Source organism: Lathyrus oleraceus, chromosome 7, assembly GCF_024323335.1.
Source record: "Lathyrus oleraceus cultivar Zhongwan6 chromosome 7, CAAS_Psat_ZW6_1.0, whole genome shotgun sequence".
Taxonomy (NCBI): domain Eukaryota; kingdom Viridiplantae; phylum Streptophyta; class Magnoliopsida; order Fabales; family Fabaceae; genus Lathyrus; species Lathyrus oleraceus.
In genome coordinates this window covers 511,914,464-511,924,553 of record NC_066585.1, presented here as the reverse complement: position 1 = coordinate 511,924,553, position 10,090 = coordinate 511,914,464, and the positions used below count along the sequence as shown (strand labels likewise).

The 10,090-nt window shown below is 39.9% G+C and overlaps 1 non-coding gene across 1 annotated transcript; it reads right to left on the bottom strand.

The window, feature by feature from the left end:
- Positions 1-2,150: 2,150 nt before the first annotated feature.
- Positions 2,151-2,257, bottom strand: LOC127110051 (small nucleolar RNA R71). Its single transcript, XR_007797289.1, has one exon. It is a non-coding gene; the product is annotated as a small nucleolar RNA R71 (small nucleolar RNA).
- Positions 2,258-10,090: the final 7,833 nt, after the last annotated feature.

Sequence of the window (10,090 nt, the reverse complement as noted above, 5' to 3'; positions counted from 1 at the left end):
TTGACTCTTGAAAAGAAAATAACTTGACTGGTAGTGAACGGAACCATGAAATGAGACCATAAGGTTAGGGTTTTGGCATAGTATCCATGAACCAATAACATGACTAGAAAGTGGCTTGAAACACAAGGAAACCGGTTGTTCAGATGACCCAGACCATAGACATATTAACAATCTCAAGAACAAACACCAATGACTTTGGACCAAGACCAATTCTCACATAAAAACCAAAGTAAGGTTAGGCCAAGTATGCTAAACAAACATAAAAAATTCAGGAGCAAAATCGGGGTATGACACAGAGGCAAACTCAGAGCAACTTTGTTTCACTTAGGCATATATTCAGTATTTTAAAGTGGTAATCGCTTCGCATTGGGGTGTTACCACAATTGTGTAATCAAGTATGTGATCGAGTTTGTAATCGAGTTTGGAGCACTTTGGAAGGAAGTTAATCCTGCCGCCATTTTCATTTCCGCTTTGCATTTTATTCAACCCTCCGATTGGAGCAGGTTTTTATTACTTTGCCTTTATTTATTTATTTCCTCGCACTCGCACTTTACTTTATTTATTTCTCGCACTCGCTTTACTTTATTTATTTCTCGCACTCGCTTTACTTTATTTATTTCTCGCACTCGCTTTACTTTATTTATTTTCCGCACTCGCTTTACTTTATTTATTTCCTCGCACTCGCACTTTACTTTATTTATTTCCTGCACTCGCTTTACTTTTATTTATTTCCCGCACTCGCACTACTTTTATTTACTTTTCGCACTCGCACTACTTTTATTTAAATTAATGCACCTTTACTTTACCATGTCTAACTAAATCTATAAGGTTAGAATGTGAGGATCGTAATTGAACCGATAATCCGTACAATTGTTCGTAGAAACACTTAAGGGTTATTTTAACTTTCAACTTAAGTTTTCCCGCACTTCAATTTCCGTTGGGTAAGATCGAAAGCCGTCCAACGTCTATTTAAACTTAATTGTTTTTAACTATTTCAAAAACAGCGAAAGCGCTTTGTTTAGTTCATTAGGAGTCTTAACTTAAGAAGAAAAGAGATTTTAAAACTATTTTCGGACGCGTTTATAAGTTTAGAGTCTGGTTCGTGAGAACCTCTTTTGGTTAAGAAATCCAGGTTAAAATACTTTTCAACTTAGTCAAGATACTATATTTCTTAAAAATAGGTTTACTACTCTAACGCAATGCGCGCCTTTTTATAAGTGACAATAAGAGGGTTTGATTAGGGAGTACAACTCGGTTCTGAATACGCGAAAGCGACAGTTCCCGTTAAATTGGTTCTTTTCAAAGTAGGAAACACTTCCCATAAGTAGTTCTATTAGCAAGTACTTGGATTATTAATTGATTATGTGAATTACATTCGACCTTGTCTTTATTAATTAAACTTTACTCAATATTTTACTTTTCATTGCACACTCTAAAAAAACCTATTTTGATTGCCTTTGATAAACACCATAACAATAGATAACGATATATTGACACTTGGTCTCTGTGGATTCGACAATCTTTTATATTACTCTGACGCGTTCGTATACTTGCGAAAAGCACCGCATCAAGTTTTTGGCGCTGTTGCCGGGGACCAATTTCGTCAAATTTCATTTTCCTGTTGTTATATCGTTTAGACTTAGGCTATTTCCTGCCGGTTAATGCGAAGAACTCGCAGCACTGGAAGTTTAAGGTTAGTATACCCTCTGGCAGAACCTGAACGTTACGCTCGCGCATGTTTATTCTTTCATAGAATTAAGAGAGCTATGGCCGAAGATCAAAACCAGAGACCTCTTAAGGATTTCGCTCAACCATCCAATGAAGAACCTAGTTCTAGTATAGTAAACCCAACCATACCAGCTAATAATTTCGAACTTAAACCATCCCTATTGCAACTAGTGCAACAAAGACAATTCACAGGTCTCGCCACTGAGAACCCAAACCAACATTTAAAAATATTTCTTCAATTAGCAGACACTCTTAAAACCAATGGAGCTTCTCCTGAGGCAATACGTTTAAGATTATTCCCTTTTTCCCTCAGAGATAAAGCCCTATCATGGTTAGATTCCCTTCCACCCAATTCCATTACGACTTGGGATAACCTTAGAAGAGTTTTTCTTGCTAGATACTTTCCCCCGAGTAAGACCGCCGTTCTTCGAAACCATATAACTAGATTTACCCAAAACCAAGGAGAATCGTTGTTCGAAGCTTGGGAGAGATATAAAGAGTTGTTACGAGCATGCCCACATCATGGTTTAGAAAATTGGTTAATCATTCAAACCTTCTATAATGGACTTCACTATAACACGAAGATGGCCATCGACGCTGCCGCAGGTGGTGCTCTGATGAACAAACCTTATCCTGAAGCTAGTGCCCTCATCGAAGATATGACTCAAAACCATCAATCACGGGGAGTCGAACGAGCAACAGTTGAGAAGAAGGAAACCCAAGGAGGAGTGCATGAACTAAGCTCTATAGACATGATGCAAGCTAAAATGGACGCATTAGCCCTTAAGGTCGAGCATATGTGCATAAACCCGAATACTGTAGCCGCAGTTTCGTCGGATTGTGAGATATGTGGAACCAAAGGACACCAATCTGCAGAATGCAGTCTATTAAACGAAACCCACTATGAGCAAGTGAACTACACCCAAGGGAACCCGTACTCGAATACCTATAACCCTGGATGGAGGAATCACCCGAACTTCTCCTATAAAAACAATAACCCTATTCAAAATAATGCACCTCCAAGACCTAGTTATCAAGCCCCTAGATCAAATCAACCTATGCAACCTGTACCACCAAAGCCGAGCCTTGAGAAAATTATGGAAATTTTTATCACCTCTCAAACCCAACAAAACAAGGAGTTCATGAACCAAAACATTCATGTTAACAAATTGATTACTCAGTTAGGAACCAAGGTTGACCAAATAGTTACTCATACTAAGATGCTTGAAACCCAGATCTCTTAGGTAACTTTAAACCAAGCCCCTCAGACTACACCTGGAGGATAATTCCCTGGACAACCTCAACAAAATCCGAGAGGACAAGCCAATGCCATTACCCTACGAAGTGGGAACGCTTATGATGAGCCACCAAACCCTAGATTGAGCGAACCCGAAACTTCTAAGGAATGTACCAAACCCACAGACTAAGTAAAGGAACCAGAGGAATCTGAAAACCAGGAAGGTCGAGAAAAAGGAGAAGAACCTAAAGATAAAACTTACATACCACCCCCGCCATATAAACCACCTATACCATATCCGCAAAGACTCAAAGAAACCCAGATCAATAAACAGTATCAAAAGTTTATTAAAGTTATAGAAAAACTTCATGTAGAAATCCCTTTCACAGAAGCCATCAGCCAAATACCTTCTTATGCAAAGTTTCTCAAAGACATCCTTACCAACAAACGTAGACTTGACGATCCGAAGCCTTTGGAATGTAATGCTATTTCCGAGGACAAATTAGCAAAGAAAGATAAAGATCCTGGAAATTTCTCCATTCCTTGCCTTTTGGGTAATCATGTCATCGAAAAATCTTTTCTAGACCTAGGAGCTAGTGTGAGCTTAATGCCTTTAGCGGTTTGTGAGAGGTTAAACTTAGGAGAATTACAACCCACTAAGATGTCACTTCAGTTAGCCGATAGATCTGTTAAGTGTCCGATTGGCATTTTAGAAGATGTCCCTGTTAGGATAGGTCAGTTATTTATCCCTACTGATTTTGTTGTCATGGACATCAAAGAGGACAATGATATACCGATCCTTCTAGGTAGACCGTTCTTATCGACTGCAGGAGCCATAATAGATGTCAAGAAAGGAAAGTTGACATTTGAGGTAGGTGACGAGAAAATAGAATTTATACTTTCGAAATTTCTTATGGCACCTGTGATGGGAGACGCATGTTATGCCTTAGATATCATTGATGAATGTGTTAGAGAACTAGAACAAGAAGAAATTATAAAAGCAATTAAGTTACCATCAACTCTCATAAGGGAAGATGATGACTTTAAGAAACCCTACATCGATGATAACCTTTACGAATGTTTATCCCTTACCCCAGATCCTATGCCATGCCCTAAGAAACCAACCTTAGAACTTAAGGAACTGCCTAAGAACATGAGATATGAGTTCCTCGATGAAAAGATGAACCGTCCAGTTATAGTCAGTGCTACCTTGAGCCAAGAGGAAACGAACCAACTTTTAGACCTTTTACGAAGATATCCGTCAGCCTTAGGATATAATATCTCTGATCTGAAAGGTATAAGCCCATCCGTATGCATGCATCGGATTTCGCTCGAAGAAGATTTAAAACCCTCCATGGAACATCAGAGAAGAATAAACCCTATAATGAGTGATGTTGTTAAAAAGGAAGTTCTTAAGTTACTTGAGGCAGGTATAATATACCAGATCTCGAATAGTAAGTGGGTAAGCCCTGTGTATGTAGTACCTAAAAAGGGAGGCATCACAGTCGTTCAAAACAACAAAGGCGAACATGTAGCAAAACGTTTAGAAGCAGGATGGCAGATTTGTATAGATTATAGAAAATTAAATAAAGCAACCAGGAATGGTCATTTCCCTTTACCATTTATAGACCAAATGTTGGAGCGTCTAGCGAGACACTCTTACTTCTGCTATCTAGATGGATACTCTGGATTCTTCCAAATACCTATCCACCCCGAAGATCAAGAAAAAACTATCTTTACATGCCCTTATGAAACTTTTGCCTACAGACGAATGCCATTCGGCCTCTGTAATGCCCCAACCACTTTCCAACGCTGCATGATGTCAATCTTTGCAGATTACCTAAATGGTATCATGGAAGTGTTTATGGATGATTTCTCGGTTTGCGGATTTGATTTCCACAATTGTCTTGCTAACCTTGAGAAAATCCTGGAGAGATGCGTGGAGGTGAACCTCGTGCTAAACTGGGAAAAGTGTCATTTCATGGTGACCGAAGGAATAGTTTTAGGACATATAGTTTCCGAAAAAGTTATAGAGGTAGATAGAGCTAAAATAGAAGTTATAGAAAACCTAAAACCCCCTAAAACCATCAGAGAAGTCCGAAGCTTTCTTGGACACGCTGGATTCTACCGGTGTTTTATTAAGGACTTCTCCAAAATAACCAAACCTTTAACTGGACTTTTAATGAAAGATGCTGAATTCATTTTTGATGAAAAATGTAATGACGCATTTAATCTTTTAAAGCAAGCGTTAATCTCAGCACCCATTATGAAACCGCCTGATTGGTCGGAACCTTTTGAGATAATGTGTGATGCTAGTGATTATGCAGTTGGAGCCGTTCTAGGACAAAGGAAAGATAAAAAATTACATGCCATTTATTATGCCAGTAGAACCCTAGATGCTGCCCAACTTAACTACGCAACAACTGAAAAAGAACTGCTCGCTGTAGTTTTCGCTATAGACAAATTTAGATCTTATCTAGTAGGAGCAAATATTATAGTTTACACCGATCATGCCGCCATTCGTTACCTATTAAGTAAAAAGGATGCCAAGCCCAGGTTACTCCGATGGATTCTATTACTACAAGAGTTTGATTTAGACATAAGAGATAAAAAAGGCACTGAAAATGTAGTAGCCGATCACCTTTCTAGGCTAGAACATCTAAAACCTGAACTAGTACCCATAAATGATGATTTCGCCTATGATAGACTGATAGCTAGAGTAGAAACCATTGAAGATGATAACCTAAGCCCTGATGAGCACCCCCAAAATTCCTTAGCAATAAGTAACATACCCTGTTATGTAGACTTCGTTAATTACCTATCTGCTGATATAGTACCCCCTGATCTTGACTACCACCGCAAGAAGAAATTCTTCCACGATGTGAGAAACTTCTATTGGGACGAACCGCTCCTTTTCAAAAGGGGTAAAGATGGCATTTTTCGCCGTTGCGTTCCGGAAGAGGAGGTAAACAATATTATCAAGCATTGTCATTCTGCACCTTATGGTGGACATGCGAGCACCTCTAAGACATACGCCAAGATTCTTCAAGCTGGCATATTCTGGCCTACCATGTGGCGTGATGTCTATGCTTGCATTGTCAAATGTGATAGATGCCAACGCACTGGAAATATTTCAAGGCGTGATGAAATGCCTCTAAGAAACATTCAGGAAGTAGAACTCTTTGACGTATAGGGTATAGATTTCATGGGACCTTTCCCACCATCCTTAGGAAACAGGTACATCTTAGTAGTTGTAGACTATGTGTCTAAGTGGATTGAAGCTATAGCTGCACCCACAAACGACATTAGGGTAGTAACCAAACTATTTAAAAACTATATATTCCCTAGATTTGGAACACCATATTTAGTCATAAGCGATGGAGGATCACACTTTATATCGAGAATATTTGACAAACTTTTAAGAAAATATGGAGTTAGGCATAGAGTAGCAACACCATACCATCCACAGACTAGTGGCCAAGTAGAAGTATCCAATAGGGAGATAAAATAAATCCTAGAGAAAATTGTTTCTATTTCTAGGAGAGACTGGTCTCAGAAGCTTCAAGAAGCATTATGGGCCTATAGAACCGCTTTCAAAACCCCTATAGGAACTACTCCTTACCAACTAGTCTATGGAAAATCCTATCACTTACCGTTCGAATTAGAGCATAAGGCCTATTGGGCCATTAAAACTTTGAATTTAGACTACCTAGCCGCTGGAGAAAAGCGTACCCTAGACATTCATAAACTAGAAGAACTTAGGCAATCTGCCTACGAGAATGCAAAAATATACAAAGAAAGAACAAAAGCCTATCACGACAAAAGGATAGTAAAGAAAAACTTCAATATAGGCGATCCTGTTCTCCTTATCAACTCTAGGTTACGACTCTTCCCTGGAAAGCTACGTTCAAGATGGACTGGTCCTTTCGAAGTATCCAAAATTCTGAGATCTGAAGCCGTAGAAATCAAGAACGAAACCTATAGTCCATTCATTGTAAATGGACAAAGACTGAAGCTCTACGAAGGAGGAGACATTCCAGCATACTACTCAAGCCACACCCTGATTGATCCACCAATTCCTACTACTACAGGTGTATAAATTCTAATCGTCAAGCTAATGACGTTAAACAAGCGCTGCGTGGGAGGAAACCCATGGTTTTTCTTTCATTTTACTTTTTCGCATTTATTTAATTTAATTTTTTATTTTATTTTATCATATTTTGCATCGAGACTAAAAATTTGAATGCTTTGCATTTTCAGGATCACTTTCTTAACTTTTACAGGATGCAGGATTTCGATGATATGCACGTGGCCTATAGAGATAATGCTCAGAGAGAGCGCTACATCGCTCTGTATCAGCGCCCTATGGCACCCACATGTTATCCTGATCAGCACTGTATGGAATCATTGGGTATTGAGCCGAGTATCCAATTCCTTAGCCACCAGCTTCACTGGGACGAGTTTGCCGATGACTTGAGTAACACCTACAGGAACCTGACATTGGAGTTCCTGAGTTCATTCGAGTATGAACTATACTCTGGACCAGATGGGTATGCTACTTTCAGGCTCTTTGGAGTTGAGTACTCTTTCAGCCAGAAAGAGTTCGGCGACCTATTGGGCTTCCAAACCACTCCTGATGCTATCCCGGAGACACCTATGGGATATTTTCTGGGTAAGGAGGTGGAGAAGTTTTGGAGCGATATATCAGGTGGCGGAAGCCAAGATCCATCTACGCAGCTGTCTCATGTTATACATAACCCCGCCTTTAGATACTTTCAGATGATATTGGCACATTCCTTCCTAGGAAGACCGGATGCAGAGACATTACTGAGTGAAGAGGAGATCTTCCTACTATTTTGTGCATCCCAGTCTCGCCCAGTAGCATGTGGAAACTTTTTGTTATGTGGCCTCAGCGGTGTCTCCAGATCTACCGAAGGAGTCATCCATGTGGGCGGGATCATCACGCATATTACTGTCGCTTTAGGTATGTCTCGCAAGCTGTTACATCTCCGGACCTACTGTGGGTACACTACCATGGACATCGACTTCTGTTTGACCAGAGGGTTGATGAGGAAAGCCTCTTTCCACCCATGTCAGTTCCGATTGCTGGTCGACAGCGAGGCTATCCATTATTTCACATTGCCAGATCCTATGATGACCAGTGTGCATGATCCAGCGAATTGGAGTTATGCTCTAGAGGGCCAAGGAGAGACCGTCGAGGAGCCGAGATCACCACCCATTGCTGAGTACACGCCTACATCACCTTCCTCCAGGATCACTGTTTTCTCTAATAATCTTTCATTGCAGACCCCCGACATCCGCACCGAGATTGCTGAGTGTCGTAGAGAGACCGCAGAGCTTAGAAAGGAGGTGGCTGACCTCACTTTACAGATGGGAGTGTCTGATCTCACCCACGCTACCGAAGCCGACTGTTTATATCAGGAGACCGCAGAGCTCAGGCAGGAGGTAGCCATCCTCCATGGATCCACTCAGGAAGACGACATCCCTACTATATGATCTCACCATTTCATCTTATTTTATATCTTTTTTATATTTCTCGTATTTACATAACTCATTTTATATTATCGCATTTGGAATATTATATAAACTATGTCTATACATTGATATTTCTACTTTTATCTATATATGTCTTATGTTTGTTTTATTTGCATTTTTTTATTTTAGTTGTTTATTTATTTATTAGTCTAATATTTAATTTTTGTTTTATTTTTATTTTTATTTTTTTACTTCTATAAAAATTATGCAAGCCAATGATACTAGGAAATCACAAGACAAATGCCACAGCGTCTGTAAAAGGTCGGGGCAGAACCCCTTTCTTCACCATTTTCACACCTTACAACCTTCCAAACCCATTTTCCACCTTGCAAAAACGTCCTTGAACCCACAAAAAGCTCATACCTTTCTAATCACCACACCGTACAAATCATTTTTACGATTTCCATTTTCATTTTCATCCGGCGGATTTCGTAAAAATCCAACCTTTTCACATTCCACTTCATCTTCTTAGTCACTTTTCAAGAGCTACACAATGGAGTTTAATGGATTCATTCTTCGAGGAGGGAAACCGGGGGATAGACAAAGAAAAATCATCGAACGGTTGCAAAATCGGGAGATCCTCCCGACAAGCTATGTTGATGAAAACTGTCTCTACACTTTAGGTATCTATCATAGCATATTTCATTTATTAGATAACTTAGGTTTGCATAATTTCTTTTCCAACAAAGAACCTACCTATGAGCGATTGGCAATCGAATCCTTGAGTTCCTTAATCTATATTGTCAATCCTAACACTGCTAGCACAGTTGGTACTATCAAATTTAGAATGTTTGCTGTTGAATATGAATTCAGTACCGACAAACTAGCCAGCTTGTTAGGAATCCCTCATGGGGACGGTGCTGTTTGTGAGGCACCTTTGGGTTCAGATTGGTCAGTTGAGGTGTTCTCCTTCTGGCAGAGACTGTCAAGCACTTTCATAAATTCTTTTGAGGGAGTTCTTGCCTCGACTATCCATAACCCGACCATCAGAGTTTTTAGATATCTGTTGGCATGTACTATTTTTGGCCGGGAGAATCCAAATAAGGTTAATGCTAGAGAGCTTCTATTTTTGCAAGGAAGCCTCACAAATAGACAAATTAATTCGGTCCCGTTCATGCTTGCTCATATGAATTTGACTTTAAATAAAGCGGGACCGATTTCTTTTGGTGGATTGATTACGTCTATTGCTCGGGCGCTTAACCTGAACAATGAGATGGCTACCCTAGACCCCTTACCTCCTCGCACAATTAACCTAAAATTTCTGAGACACATGAAATTGTGCCGTTTGAGGAGAGGAGGAGGATATATTCTTATGGTTCATGGTGTAGCCATCCCATCTGTTGTTCTACCTTGCACTAGACGTATAGATGTACGAGATAAAAGGAATTAGACCTACGCTTTAGATGCTCCACCTGTTTTAGGTCCTCTTCCACCTAACATTCCTGATGAGGCGGGACATGACACTGATGATGAATACGATCAGAGAGAGAGATCTCTCGTACCCCATGTGTCCCCCTATAATCCTTCACCACCACACATCGCACCATCTTCTTCTTCTGCAGGTACCAC